This window comes from Panthera onca, chromosome E2 (genome assembly GCF_046562875.1).
Source record: "Panthera onca isolate mPanOnc1 chromosome E2, mPanOnc1 haplotype 2, whole genome shotgun sequence".
Taxonomy (NCBI): domain Eukaryota; kingdom Metazoa; phylum Chordata; class Mammalia; order Carnivora; family Felidae; genus Panthera; species Panthera onca.
In genome coordinates this window covers 34,884,439-34,897,460 of record NC_138353.1, presented here as the reverse complement: position 1 = coordinate 34,897,460, position 13,022 = coordinate 34,884,439, and the positions used below count along the sequence as shown (strand labels likewise).

At 43.6% G+C, this 13,022-nt stretch overlaps 1 long non-coding RNA gene across 2 annotated transcripts; it reads right to left on the bottom strand.

Moving 5' to 3' along the window:
• Positions 1 to 1,449: 1,449 nt before the first annotated feature.
• LOC144614617 (uncharacterized) lies at positions 1,450 to 8,785 on the bottom strand. Of its 2 annotated transcripts, XR_013552494.2 has the most exons (4): positions 8,608 to 8,785; positions 6,692 to 6,897; positions 5,871 to 6,121; positions 1,450 to 1,802 (listed from the first exon to the last, which is right to left on the bottom strand). It is a non-coding gene; the product is annotated as an uncharacterized LOC144614617 (long non-coding RNA). The 2 variants fall into 2 exon arrangements; XR_013552493.2 differs by having other exon boundaries at positions 5,871 to 6,897.
• Between the last annotated feature and the right edge of the window lie 4,237 nt (positions 8,786 to 13,022).

The window sequence follows — 13,022 nt, the reverse complement described above, 5'->3', positions numbered from 1 at the left end:
CTTAGGCACTTGGGATGCAAAGGAAAAAACTCCTAACCAGTCATCAGATCTGCTGCCTCTATCCCAGCTGTGTAAGTCAAGGTGACCCAGGCAAGTCACTAGCCCCGCTTCTGTAAACGAGGGAGCTGGTCTGAGTTCTGTCCTTTCCAAGGACAGGCTTCCTTGTCAGGGGCAAAACAGAAAGACAGCCACTGTGGTTTTCCTTGAGACAACAAAATGGAGCTCAAAGTTAGGGGAAAGGCAAAAGCAGGAGAGAAGTCTCCCCCAAGCAGTGGGGAGTAGCCCCATCCTGCCAGCGAGGTGGAAACAGAATTCTCTTGCAGGAGAAAGGTTTGAGTGAGACAAGCACACACTTCATCCCAGTGTTTCTACTTGCTCAATGCTTACTCCTAACTCCATGGACATCATACAATTGCATTTCCAGGTGAGCTTCCGGAAAAACTCATCTGTGCTCTGAGTAGCGATGCCTGTTTTCATCTTCCCAAACAAATGAGTTTGGAATACCTCTAATGTGTGTAAATCCAAAAGGGTTGTGTGTTGATCACCTTTTATTTATTTTTAATTTTTTTAAATGTTTATTTATTTTTGAGAGACAGAGTGTGAGCAGGGGAGGGACAGAGAGACAGATACAGAATCCAAAGCAGGTTCCAGGCTCCGAGCTGCAAGCACAGAGCCCCATGTGGGGCTCGAACCCATGAACCGCGAGATCATGACCTGAGCCAAAGTCGGTGCTAAACTGACTGAGCCACCCAGGCTCCCATGATCATCTTTTAAAAACGAATTTTGATGGGAATGCAAGCTGGTACAGCCACTCTGGAAAACAGTATGGAGGTTCCTCAAAAAATTAAAAATAGAACTACCCTACAACCCAGCAATTGCACTACTAGGCATTTATCCATGGGGTACAGGTGTGCTGTTTCGAAGGGACACATGCACCCCAATGTTTATAGCGGCACTGTCAACAATAGCCAAAGTATGGAAAGAGCCCAAATGTCCGTCGATGGCTGAATGGATAAAGAAAATGTGGTATATACATACAATGGAGTATTACTCAGCAATCAAAAAGAATGAAATCTTGCCATTTGCAACTACGTGGATGGAACTGGAGGGTATTATGCTCAGTGAAATTAGTCAGAGAAAGACAAAAATCATAGGACTTCACTCATATGAGGGCTTTAAGAGACAAAACAGATGAACATAAGGGAAGGGAAACAAAAATAATATAAAAACAGGGAGGGGGACAAAATAGAAGAGACTCCTAATATGGAGAACAAACTGAGGGTTCCTGGAGGGGTTATGGGAGGGGGGATGGGCTGAATGGGGAAGGGGCACTAAGGAATCTACTCCTGAAATCATTGTTGCACTATATGCTAACTCATTGGGATATAAATTTTAAAAAATAAAAAATTAAATTAAAAAAAATAAAGACTACATGAAAAGAAAAAAAAAATGAATTTTGATTACAGTTTTCTCCTTTGAGGCTTGGATTTTTTGAGCTTTCATTTACAATTCCAGTTTACAAGCAGTGACTTTTATCTATTCAAATTGACCAAAACTGGGTTTAAACACCACTTCTGTAAAGAGCTTTGTCTTTGCCGATCTCGAAGCGTCATCCCCTTCTGCCTCTCTGTGCCACTTGACATCCTGGGTCTTCATGAAATTACTGGTTTTTAAGTGGGTTTTGTTTGTTTTGAGAGCAGCAGAGAATTTCTATCAAATAGCACCTTACCTTTGATCTCCAACACAAAAACAAGTACCCTTCTCCGTCTCCTGGGTTCACACCCCGTCCCGTCCATGAGGTTCTGCAAGGGAAACCAAAAAGCAGCTGAAACCCCAAGTTTTGGTGAAGCAGAAATAATGTTCTAAATGCTGCCACCCAGTGAGGGTGACAGTGGCAGACAGACATTTTCCTGCAAGGCCAGTCAGCCTGTTCAGACTCTATTTTGAGAATTCATTTAAAAGAAAGTCCGGGAGCGCCTGGGTGGTTGTCCGTTAAGCGTCGGGCTTCGGCTCAGGTCATGATCTCACAGGTTGTGGGTTCAAGCCTTGCGTTGGGCTATGGGCTCTGTGTGGATAGCTCAGAGCCTGGAGCCTGCTTTGGATTCTGTGTGTGAGACAGATTCTGTGTGTGTCTCTCTCTCTTCTCCTCCCCCACTCATGCTCACACTGTCTCTCTCAAAAATAAACGTTAACATTAAAAAAAATAAATAAGTGGAAGGAAGGAAGGAATGAGGGAAGGAGAGAAGGAGGGAAGGAAGGAAGAAGGTAGGAAGGAAGTTGAGATACTAAACTACCTTGGAAAATGAGGCAGATGAAAAGGCCATCTGACATTAATGGAAAAAAAAAAAAAAAACCCAACCCACCAAGATTGTAATTCAAGTTTTAATTAGTTGAATAATACATTTTCAGAAAGTTGACAAAAGCAAGCAATTCTGTTTCTTTTTTTAAAGCAGTTCCTCCTAAAAGCAGTCATGAGAAAGCAGAGAAAGCACGTTTGCTTCTGACACTTTCTTTTGCTATTGCAAATACCAGCTGTGCCAAGGAGTCCTCAGCCGAGAAACCTTTTCAGTTAACTTGGCCTGAGTGCCGCATCTAGCTGCCCGGTTGAGAAACCGCGAAGGTAGAATGTCGCGGGCAAGATCGCCGCCTGCCGGCCTAAATGATCACCGCACGAAAGTGCCAGAGTGGCATTTGGTTGGCCAGGCGGCCTGCGGATGGAAATGTTTAACTGTGCGAGTTCCCTGGCTCGACTTTCTTGGACGATGGATGGGTGATAATATGTGTGTGGTCACCTCAGGAAAGAATGAGAGCCCAGAACTTACCCACGTGAGGAAAGAGTGTTCCCATTTCTGCTGCCACTCTCTTGGAATCCTCTTAGCCTCTGGAACAACTTGTGTTGTCCAAAATGAATGATGTTTTACAAGCTTACCTTGTGGAATAGAAGCTCTAGAAAGATGCAACTTTATGGATTTATTAGTTATTACATTTGAAAGAGCAATCTAAGATCAAGTGGGATGTCATTGGCGATCAATTTCAGCCAGCACAACTCGTACCCAGCACAGTGCTGAGTGTTGTGAACTAGGGATGTTCCCCGGGTCCTTTGCCTCCTACAGACCGTACAGTCTAGCACTTAGCTTACATCACGTTCTATTTTTTAAGCACGCCCAGTAGATATCCTTTTTAGATCCTTCTTACCGCTCTGAGTGGGTGCAGCATCTGTGCCGATCAGTAGGTCATTCCTTTCCCAAAATACACTTTTTGAGAGAATATCCATCATTTAGAACCACATACTTTGAAGTCAAACAGATCTAGGTTTGCATCCCAGATCCATTACTTAATAGCTGTGTGACCTTGGGCAAGTTGATTAACCTCTCTGGGCCTCAAGCTCCTCCTCTTTATGATTTTTTTAAGATTTTATTTTTGGGGCACCTGGGTGGCTCAGTTGGTTAAGTATCCAGCTTCACTCAGGTCATGATCTCATGGTTCTTGAGTTTGAGCCCCGTGTCAGGCTCTATGCTGACATCTTGGAACCTGCTTCGGATTCTGTGTCCCCCTCTCTCTCTCTCTCTCTCTGCCCCTCCCCCATTCATGCTGTCTCTCCCTCAGAAATAAAATAACCATTAAAAAAATTTTTTTAAATACAGATTTTATTTCTAAGTAATCTCTACACCCAACATGGGGCTTGAACCCACAACCTGAGCTCAAGAGCTGCACACTCTACCGACAGAGCCAGCCAGGCTGCCCCATCCTCATCTTTAAAATGTGGATAATAAATTCTACCTCACATGGTCACTGTGAGGATTAAATGAGATAACATGTGCTGATGCATCGAGCAGGGTTTGACCCATACTAAAAGTAAAATGCCAGAAGTATTTCTACATTTAGATTAAATGTATTAAAGTGGTTTTGCTTTCTGACTTATGGAATGGGACTTAGGTGACACAAGAGCATTGTCAAATTTTTGTATTTCTCAAGCTCTTTGGAGCCACCTTGACCCCTCATACTGAGGCAAACAAGTCTGCTTCCCTAGCTGTCAGGGGAGGAAGGTGGCCATCTTACCCCTGCTGGAGCTCACACCAGGTATGTTTGTGAGTAGTCCCACAGACCCCACGATGTCCCTGAATTTGACACTGGTGCCAGGATCCATACTATTTGGGTTTATCTAAGAAACTGGAACCCACGCACTTCAATTTTTTTGAAGCTGGAGAAGTGCCTTTTGAAAGTGGTCAGTTTTCTGTATCTGGAGTTTGATCAGTTTTAGGGCAGCTTCCTTTGCTTGGGGAAAATCTCCAGGATGGGCCTTTTAGTGACACAAATATGAACAACTCTTGGTGACAACTGTGTGGTCACCTGATAGCGAAATACCGATGCTTCACACTGGGATGTCCTGTGAATGTGACTGGTGGAGGTGTCTCTGACCTAATATGTCCTTACGGAGTCAGAGGGCTTTGGGCTGTAAAGATCAATCAAGACTGCACCATCGGTAAACGTGATGATTTGTTCTTGGGGGATAGGAGTGCCCAAGAATCTCCCACAGGAGATCAGGAGCAGGGGCTCGCCCAGGCAGGAAGGATGAGCAGCTTCTGGGCCTCACCTGGAGGGATCCCCAGAGGAACCAGCCCGGACTGCTGGGCTGGGGCAGGGAGGGACCTCCCTCGGAGGGGAAGGGGTTGTTCCTGCACTTAATGAGGCGCACGTTGGCCATTGGCCGAGGCACTCCTGAGGCTGACAGGTAGGCTGGCCTGTCGACGCAGAGGAAGGAGATGCCAAGGCAGAGAGAGGGCCAGGAAGAGAGATTCCTTAAGTGGCGAAATTAGACTGTCCAGAGCAAGGCCTGGGAATCTATTCAACTGGTGTTCCAAATTAGTGACTTACAACCTTGGCTGCATGTTAGTATCTTCAGGGAGCTTTCAAAAACTACAGACATCCAGGGGTACCTGGGTGGCTCAGTTGGTTGAGTGTCTGACTCATGATTTTGGCTCAGGTTGTGATCTCACGGTTTGTGAGATTGAGCCCTGTGTTGGGCTGCATGCGGGCAGCACGGAGCCTTCTTGGGATTCTCTCTTACTCCCTCCCTCTCTGCCCCTCCTCTGCTTGAGTGCTTTCTCACACTCTCTCTCTTTCAAAATAATAAACTTAAAAAAACAAAAAACAACTACATATGTCCAGTATATACCCAAAAGGACTGAAAATAGATGTTAAACATTTGTGTACGAATGTTCATAGCACTATTCACAGTAGCCAAAAGGTGGAAACAAGCCACATGTCCAGCGATAGATGAGTGGGTAAACAAATTATGCAATATCCATATGATGGACTATTATCTTGCCTTAAAAAGGAATAAGGTATTGACACATGCCCCAACACGGCTGAACTTTGAAAGCATTATGCTAAGTGATAGAAGGCAGATACAAAGGTCCCATTTTGTAGGATTCCTTTTATGTAAAATATCCAGAGTAGTTAAATCCATAGAGATAGAAAGCAGATTTATGGTTGCCAGGGGTTGGGGTAAGAGTGAAATAGGGAGTGACTGGTTAACGCATACAGGTTTTATTTTAGGGCGACGAATGTGTTTTGGAACCAAATAGAGGCGGTGAATGTGAATGTACTAAATGCCACTGAACTGTTCGCTTTAAAATGGTTAATTCTATGTTATGTGAATTTCACCTTAATAAAAAAATTACGACATTTATAAAACATACAAGTGCCCAGGCCCCACTGCGGACTAGTTAGACCAGGGCCTCTGGACTTGGGGCCAGAGGTGGACACGCTTAGAAGCTCCGAGGTGGTTCCAGGTGCATCCCAGGCTGAGAACCCCACTCACAGGGGATTTGCTGCTATCTCTCAGAAGTGTAGCACTCGGCTCATACCTGGTCCATCTCCATGTCTCCAGTCAGGTGTCCCCTCCTTCGGAAAGCTGTCTTCAAGGATGCTCCCTCCTCCTGCTCTGCCAGGCTAGGTGACTTAGGTGACAGTCTCCTTCCCCTGAAAGCCCATGGCTTCTTCCAGAGCATCTCTCGCACCTGGTTGCCAGACTTCGAGCTTTCTGAGGGAGGCACCAGGCCTTCTTTCTGACTTGGTTTCCCCAGGGCCCAGTCCAGGGTTTGGCACAGAGGGGAGCCTAGAAACATGGAGCGAATAAGTGAACAGATGAGTAGTGGGTGAGTGAACGGGAGCCTGGCTCACCTGCATCTTGTCTCCCCCCCCCCCGCCACTGAGCTTGCCCAGAGCTTTCCCAGCACAACAGCTGAAGGGTCCTTTGGGAGGGCTTTAGTTCCTCCTACAGGTGTATTCCTGCAAAGTTGAGTAGCTTCGGTGCTGGCGGCTGAAGCTGTTTCCACCTGAATTGTCAGGAAGCGAGCTTCTCGAGCTTCTTGTGCTCTGCATGTTGGAACCACCTGGGGAGCCAAGGCCCCTCAGCATCTGACTCAGCCGGTCTAGGGTGGGACCAGGGAGGTCACAGAGGTTTCTCAAAGCCCCCAGATGATTCTCATGTGCAGCCAATATCACAAACCACCGCATGAATGCTTGATTGCTGCATTCTTGAATCATTTTCTTCCTAAAATCCCAGATCGTTCAGAAAATGACCATCATGTTCCCTTACTTGGGAACAAGAGGATGTTTAGCACAAGCATGGCAGATGCCTTGAATTTGCTCTCGAATTCAATGCCATTTCTTTGAGTGTTATTACCTTCAGGGTCAGACAGCCTGTGGGGGTGATGATTTGTCCCTCGTCCACTGGCTGCGCCGGGCGGTCCCGAGGGGCGAGCGAAGAGGCTGGGTGGCAGCCAGCGAGGCAATCGCTCACTCTGTCCATGTCCACGTGGTTTTAATGCTGCTGAAGTGAGAAGGCTCCCAGGACTTGAAGAGGCTGCAGGATTATCTTCCCTCCCTCATCTGTAAACAGAGAGAGAGCAGGGGGAAGACAGCCTCGTGACCTGATATTCCAGACCTCTCCCCTTCCCTCGGCATAGTCTACGGAAATGCAACAACACGTTCCGTAGTTACAATGAAAACGGTTTTTCACTCCGTGTGTTCGTTTTGTTAGAATTATCGTACTTTTCTGTTGAAGAAACAAAATGCCTACACTCCTTGTTTTTGTTAAATAAGCTTAAATATTTGTTGTTCGGGGTGCTATTTCGCTGCTGGTGTTTGTTGTTTCTCTTAATATAATGTGACAAAAAATAACTCACTTAAATATGCATGACTAAGTCTTAGGTATGATCCTGATCAATGACTTCACAAATGCTGGATTGGATTTTTAAAATTAGTATTGTGCTAGAGTACACAAAATATAAACTTGACCGTTCTAAAGCACGAATCTGCGGCGTTCAATAGATTCACAGCGTCATGCAACCAGCTGGCTCCATCTAGTTAGAAGCACTGCATTTCAGAGATTTCTTATCACCCCTGCACCCGTCAAGAGGTCACCCCCCCCCCCATTCCCTCTATCCAGAATAGACAAATCCAGAGACAGAAGAAAGCAGAATTGTGGCTGTCAGGTGCTGGAGTGGGAGTTACTGGGGACAAATGGAGAGTGACTGCCAAAGGGCATATTTTTTTTTAATGGTAATGAAAATATTCTAAAATTGATTGTGGTTGTGGGTGCATGAGTCTGTGAATATGCTAAAAGCCACTGAATTTAAAATTTTAGGTGGATGCATTGGATGGTATGTGAATTATATTTAAGAAAAAAACCAACAAAACACTAATGTCTAATTTACTGAGCTTTGACTAAGCCTTGGACTTGGGGTATTTATTGGTTTGCCTCTTTGAGTATTTTCCTAGACTAGAGCTTTGACTCTGGGGAGTTTAATAAAATGGCCAGCTCTCTCAGGGAACTCCCAAAGCAAAAACCACATTCCTTCTCCCTGTTTCTTGGGAAAACTAGGCTGCCTGCTGTAGTTTAGATTTCTTTATTATTCAGTAAGGAGCGTGGCAAGACTACCCATTTTCCTCTGAGCGTAGCTCTATCCATGGGTTTTGAAGGTGGTGTTTTCATCAGCATTATTTCCCCAAAAGTCTATACATTTATTTTTTGTCCAAGGGTAGTTTGATAGAAAATGCTGACATCCTCAAATGGTTGATGTTCTGCGTCTACTTTTTTATTTCTAGGTTTATTGTGTTGTGATCAGAGAATGTGATTTGTACTATTCCTAATTTGTTATGTATAATGGATTTTCCTTCGTGTTCATTTTTCTTTCTTTTTTTAGAGAGAGTGTGTGTATGAGCGGGGGCAGGGGGAGAAAGAGAGAGAGAAAGAATCCCAAGCAGGCCCCATGCTAAGTGCAGAGCCCAATGTGGGACACAATCGCATGGTCCTGGGATCATGACCTGAGCCGAAATCAGGAGTCAGATGCTCAACCGACTGATCCACCCAGGTACCCCTGGGTTCATTTTTATATAACTTTTTCCATTCATACTTGAAAAGAAGTCTACTCTTTTCAAGGGATACAGTTGAGAATATTAGTGACTGGTTATATTGTTATTTTAGTTTATTGATAAGCACATATATTATTAATAATCATGTTAATAAAATTTTTATAGTATAAAATACCATAATTATTTAAGTAATTAACTATATTATTGTTACTATAATTGTCTTACCTTTTTGCACTATCTAGTCCAGCAAGGATTGAAATAAGTGGGTGAAAGTCCACCAGCACTGTTGTATTTCTGCTGGTTTTTCTTGGTTATTCCTGCAATCTGTCGATACGTAAGAAACAGGAGACTAAAATGAGGTACCTCTTCTCAGCTTTCACTGAGGACCCAAAGTGAGGTGAGACAACACAGCAGATGCCAGCAACCCCACCTCCTCCACGAGGGGCAGGATGGCCTGAGCAGGACGTGCTAAGAGGCTATAAAAATGTAAAGTGTAAGAACTACACTTCAATTAATCTTACAATTAGGAAGAAATGAGGCAAAGCATAAAAATAATTTAGGTGATAGAATGTTATGCCACTGTTAAAATATTAACATATTCAAAATATTTCAATGAATAATGATGTGGCAAAAAGATCATAACATACTATTAATTCTGATTTTATAAAATACATGCATATATAGAAAAAAGGAAGGGCGCCTGGGTGACTCAGCGGTTACACGTCTGCCTCTTGATCAGGTCGTGATCTCACCGTTTGTGAGTTTGAGACCCATGTCGGGCTCTGAGCTGACAGTGTGGAGCCTGCTTGGGATTCTCTCCCTCTCTCTGCCCCTCCCCTGGTCTTGCTCTCTCTCTCTCAAAAATAAATAAACTGAAAAAAAAAATAGGAAAGAAATACCCCAATTGAGATTTCAGGTACTTTTTCTTCTTGACACTTGTCTGGATTTTAGAAATTTCTTACAATAAATATTGGTTTCTTTTGAAATCATTTTTGTGATGAGGAAAAAGAAACAGTTAAAAAATAGTTTAAAATGCCTAAGTAATCACCTTCCTGTGCTAGCTACCTTTACTCTTCAACCGAAGACCAATACATGAGTGAAAAGCAATGGATTTGGGGGTGATCTTCCTCTTACACAAGGTCCCAGAGGAGGCCGGGGGCCACTGACCTGGCTTCATTAGCCGGCAGTTTGAATAGCAGATTCTGTTGCTCATTTTCCCAGTAAATGGGCAGAATATCTCTAGAGGATGCGTCAAGTTCTCCCCTTTCTCATACACTTATTTGGGGCTGGTGCTGGGACTCATGCAGTAGTTCCAGTTTTATGTTTAATCACGGCTCTGAAATTCAGTTGCCATAGATACAGAGGACCAGGATGATGTCTGATGTCACCGTTGCCATTTGCCTCATGAGCTGGTTAAAACTGACCTTTAAAATTTAAGCTTAATTACCTTTGCTGCCAAAAGCGGCCCCCAGGGAATACGCCGTAATGAATTCATATTTTGACAATCACTTCCTTCTTTCCTCATCATTAAAACTTATTTTCTGGTCTGCCACTGAATCCACACTAGGCCTCTCTGAATTCCACATTTTCCAAATCCATATGAGGCAAAATTCCTTATCTACACCCTAACTTCTCCCTGGAGAGGAGGGCCTAGATCCAGGAAGAAGGTGGCCTTGTTCCTTCTTTCAACCTTCTACTCTTCCTTTCACTGGGGTCACTTGGCAGGAGCAAAGGAGGGGGAGGGATCATCCAAAGCACACTCCACTCCAACCCTTCCCGTCTCTCTCACTCAACACAGCAATGTCTTGTTCTATAGATGCTCCGGAAAACACCTCTATAATGAAGCTTGCTGTGGTTTGAGTTTTTTAAAGTGTTCTTACCAATTATGGAAAGTATCAGCCATGCTCTCACGCTGATGCCCATACGCACAGTTGCAAAGGCCACAGCCCATAGCTTCAGCTGGTCCACACGCAGATGAACACACATTTTCAGTTATTCATTCTTTGAACAAATGTCCTAGAAATTCAGGATCCAGCAATGAACAAAACAGACCAGGAAACCAGTCTCCTGGAGCTACTTTGAATGGAGGAGGCTGAAATGAAACTGATACCCTCAGAAGTAACTCTACAGTCCCTCCGATGTCAAGTGCTGCGAGGGAAGCATACAGGGTACCATGAGAGCCTATTTCTCCTCTGTGGGGTGGGGTAGGGGAGGGGGCAAAGTCTCCCTGTGGCATTTAAACTAAGACCTGAACATCGGCAATCCAGATTTTCTGTATAAGAGATGATTCAAGACAGTACTCAGGTTAAAGAAAATGATAATTGCTCATGTCAGAAAAGGGGAGGTGATGAATAAGGCTCCTCCAAATGCTCCTTTATCACCAATAGTGGACACGGTAATTGACGTAGTCAAAGGGAGCAAGTGCAAAGGTCCTGAGGTCAGTCTCCTAGTGGGGCATTCCAATAAAAGGTCTAAACACAAATTATTGTTATAAACAAGTGGTTCTCAAACTTTTTGGTCTCAGAACCCTTTACTCTATGAGAATTATTAGGGACTCCAAAGAGCTTTTGGTCATATAGAGTATATCTACCAAAAATAAACTACCTATTAGAAATTAAAACAAAATTTAAAAACCATTATTTAAATTTTAATTCTTTAAAAAATAATAGACTGGGGTGCCTGGGTGGCTCAGTCAGTTAAGCTTCTGACTTTGGCTCACATCATGATCTTGTAGTTCATGAGTTTGAGCCTGGCATCAGGCTCTGCATTGACAGTGCAGAGCCTACTTGGGATATTCTCTCTCTCTCTCTCTCTCTCTCTCTCTCTCTCTGTCTCTCCTTGCACTTTTGTGCAACCTTTCTGTCTCAAAATAAATAAATAAACTTAAAAAAATAATAAACCAATTATGAAAAAGTAGGATATCTTAATGGTATTTTTAGATAATTGTAAGGATCCTTCTTTGTTACTATACCCAAACTCGATCACTGAGAGTTTATCTGTAAAGGTTACAGTGTTTGGGTGCCTAGGTGGCTCAATCCGTTAAGTGTCTGACATTTGATCTCAGCTCAGGTCTTGATCTCAGGGTCATAGTTTCAAGCTCCACATCATGCCCAGTGTGGAACCTACTTAAAAAAATAAAAGGTTAACTGCAGTGTGGAATCTGAAACCCTATCAATGAATTATTTTACTTTGTTATGTTAAAATCCATTGGTCCAACTTACTCTTTGAATGCATCTTTACCCATGCATGATTTTGTAAAATCATGTTTAGGTCATTTAGAAAATTTTCGTTCAGGGGCGCCTGGGTGGCTCAGTCAGTTAAGCATCTGACTTCGGCTCAGGTCATGATCTCACGGTTCGTGGGTTTGAGCCCTGTGTCGGGCTCTGTGCTCACAGCTCGGAGCCTGGAGCCTGTTTCGGATTCTGTGTCTCCCTCTCTCTCTGCCCCTCCCCCACTCACGCTCTGTCTTTCTCTCTGTCTCAAAAATAAATAAACATTAAAAAAAGAAATAAAAATTAAAAAAAAAATTTTTGTTCATTGACCAAATTGTACAGATTTTCCAAATTTTTTCATTATATAAAATTTAAAAACCATGTATGTTAATATCACTGCCAAATCTCTTTTAAGTATTAGAAGGCTGTCTATCTCACTGCAGCCAATACAGGTTTTCCAAATGTTAATTTCACCTAAAAGCTCAAATTTTATCATTGCCCATAGATATTTCCATTGTTTTCCTTGACAGCCTCCCTTCATTCATTTTCAAGAAGATGTCTGCCAAACACTCAAGTCTGCATAATCATAGTTTGCAAATCATTCTTTCAAGTAAAAGTGATGTCACCTAATGAATAAACGGCCTAGTTAGGCTGGCAATTCTATCACAACATGCTTTTCCTCTACATAACCAATGTCTTTTTAGATCTGCAGAAGAAATGTTTTCTGCTTATTTCCTAGTTCATCATGAAGAATCTTAAAAAAAAAAAACAAAACAAAAACCATGTACTCAAAGGTCCAGATTTAATAAAATTAATAATGTAAATGGCTTCATCAAAGACATTACCAAGTGAAAATGGTGCCCCCCCCCCCCCCCCCCCCGCCATGAGTGTGTGATGGCGAAGAAACAGGCCAAGTTTGTGTTCAGATCTCTTTTACTGTGTTAGCTTCGAAATCTATCTCAAATCCAACCACTTCTCTCTTTAACCTACTTTTCCCTGCCTGGTCTGAGCTGTTCCAGCAGCTCCCTAACTGGAGTCACGCTGCCACACTGGTGGCATGCTGGGCCACTACCGCAGCCCCCCCTCCCCAACCCCCCCAGCAGCCTCTTTCCCTGGCTGCCCTCCAGAACAGCACACACGCCCCGTCGCGCCTGCTTCATGTTTTCTTCCTGGCACTCCCCATGGACATTGTATTTTTCTGTATGTGGTTTTACTTATTTTTCCTTTTACTACCTAAAGGTGAGCTCAGCAGGCGGGGACTTTATTCGGTTCATGCAACTAGGGCTGCGTCCAGCACATAGCAGCTGCTGAATGATTTGTTGAGCCAAGAAGTGAAATCTAGAGATGCCCATGCCCAATTCTCCCTAACCAAACACCCCAAAGACTTGTCTTTCCTTCTCTTCCTCTCTCCCTCCCTGCCTTGTGTTT